The sequence below is a fragment of the Equus caballus genome, chromosome 24 (genome assembly GCF_041296265.1).
Source record: "Equus caballus isolate H_3958 breed thoroughbred chromosome 24, TB-T2T, whole genome shotgun sequence".
Lineage (NCBI taxonomy): Eukaryota > Metazoa > Chordata > Mammalia > Perissodactyla > Equidae > Equus > Equus caballus.
In genome coordinates, this window is record NC_091707.1 from 13,446,692 (window position 1) to 13,449,082 (window position 2,391).

Consider the following 2,391-nt stretch of genomic DNA (forward strand, 5'->3'; position numbering starts at 1 on the left):
CTGAGGCCTCAGGCAGGAAGGGACAGCTCAGCCACTGATGTGCTTCCTGACTTGGAGGGGCCCGACTTCTCTTCCCTCATGGGCAGGGCCAGAAGGAGAGGCTGAGTCCAGCTCAGACACCACCTCCTGTGGCTACACAGCCAGGCAGCTCTGATCCTCAGCAGCCCAGGGAGCCTGGATGGCGGCCTAGGCAGAGCCTCCCATCACTCATTGCTGAGATGGGCCTGATGCCCTGGCTTCCACAGGAGGCTGGGAGGCTCTGCAGAGAGGACCTTTCCAAGTGTGAGAGCTCAGGGCTCAGGCAGGCCTCTCTCCTCCCAAACCCTCAGGAGCCTGATCCCACGGCCCCACCTCCAGGCTCACTCACCTCCACATAATAATCCGTCTCATCATGCAGCAGCTACAGGTAACTGAAGATCATCTGGAGGGAGGGGATGACACCCTGCTCCATCAAGGTGGGGATGGTGATGAGTTCCAGCACTCAGGTGCCCCCATGAACCCTCCCCTGAAACCCCTTATCCCAGCCCCCTGCCTACCTCAGGCTCCCACATACAGCAGCCTAGGACCCTCAGGAGCCCCCACCACACACAATTCCCTCCTCCCATCCCCTCCAGGAATACCAAACTCCCCCAGTCACGTCCCAGGGCTGGCTCTTGGCCAATCCCAGGGGGTGTGGCCCCTGCCCCTCCCCACCCCAAAACCATCCTGCTCCCAGCCCTTCCAGTCCTCCTCCTGCTCACTGCCAATGCAGGCACTTCAGGCTCGGAAGCCACAGCAGATGCGCTGGAGGAGGAAGGACCCTCTCCTGGGGGAGGCCTCCATCTGGAATGGGGAGCACCCTCTCCTCTGACACCTGGGCAGCTCCCCCCAGGCACCCTCACCTGCTGCCACCGCCTCTCCCAGGCTCCATGGTGGGCCCTCTGTGCAGTGACCAGCATGGAGGTCGCCTTCTGTCAGTGCCGAGGACAGGTCAGAGAGGCCCTGCTCCCCTCCACATGTCCCCCAAGGCCCCTGACCTCAGACCCTGGCCATCTGGCTCCAGTCCCCTGCTGCCTATGCTGTTCCCACCTCCAGGGTGCTCTGATTCTAGACCAGTCCTGGCTCCAGGACTCGCTCTTGGGTGACCTTGGGCCTGCCCAGGCCTCCCTGAGCCTCTTTCCTCATCAGGAAAGAGTGGGGAGAACTCCACCTGCCTCCAGCGCTCTCCTGAGGACTCCGTGTCATCTGACTGTCATCACTGCTCTCCCCTCACCTCTCGAGGAGGAGCCAGCACAAATCTCCTCCCATTCCTGTCCTCCCTTGGATGGTATCACCCCACCGTGAGGCCTGCACCACGTCATCTCCCTCCATTTCCCAGAGGAGGAGACCGAGGCCCACAGAGGGGCAGAGACTAGCTCAAGGACCCACTGAGGAGAGGCCACTCTCCCTCCCAGCCAGAGTCCCTGCCCCCGCTGCCTTCACCCCTCGCCCTGCCCCACCACTGACCATGGTCCCGACCTCTGCACTCCCAGAGTGTGTCCCAACAACAGCCAAACTGAGACATGGAGGGAGAGGGCAGAGGGTGTTGGGCGGAACCATGTAGCATCTCCTTCCTGCCCCACCGACAGGTGTCTCTGAACCCTAGGATGGCCTTACCATAGCCTCACTTCTTAGGATGCCCTCAGGATGTTCCCGGCCCCCTCCTTCACCCCTCCTTCCAGATCTCCAGCCCCAGGTTACCTTCAGGAACAGTCCCTTGCTCACGTGGTGCTCTCCCCTTCACCACTTCTTAAAGGTGTAGGAACTCTCCCTGGGGGAGTGCGGAAAGAAAGAAAGAAAGACTATGGGGTGGTTGAAGGGCAAATCCCATTTGTTTGAGATCCCAGAAGATCCAAACAGCCTGGGGCCTGGATGAGGGATTTCACTGGGTTGCTCTGAGCTGCGAGGGCCCCATGGGACTGGGGAGGGGCCTCTCCTGTTGTCACCTGGGGCCTCCATTCCCATATCTACCACACAGATCTGTTTTGAACACTCTTGGTTTCAGTTGGATGGAGATTTCTGTCGCTGCAAAGGAAACACTTGAGAATCTCCAACTGCGCTCAAGTAAGGATCTGATATTGAAGGAAATGAATTCCTGGGCAGAACCACTGGCCTAAGGGCCCTGAGAGGCTCAGAGACCCAGGAACAGGATCAGTCCGTGTCCCAGGCATTCACTGTCTCACAGGTGGTCTCAGCTGACTGCGGGGGCCATGACGACCCAATGCTGGCTGCCGGGTCCACTTCACCCTCGTGGTGCTTGGATGGAGAGCAGCCTACCCACCTGGAAACTTGTCCCCAGATCTCTTTGAGACACTTAATGGCAGGGCTCTGCAGAGCAGAGAGGATCATGTGGAAGGATGAGAAGTTTCTGAG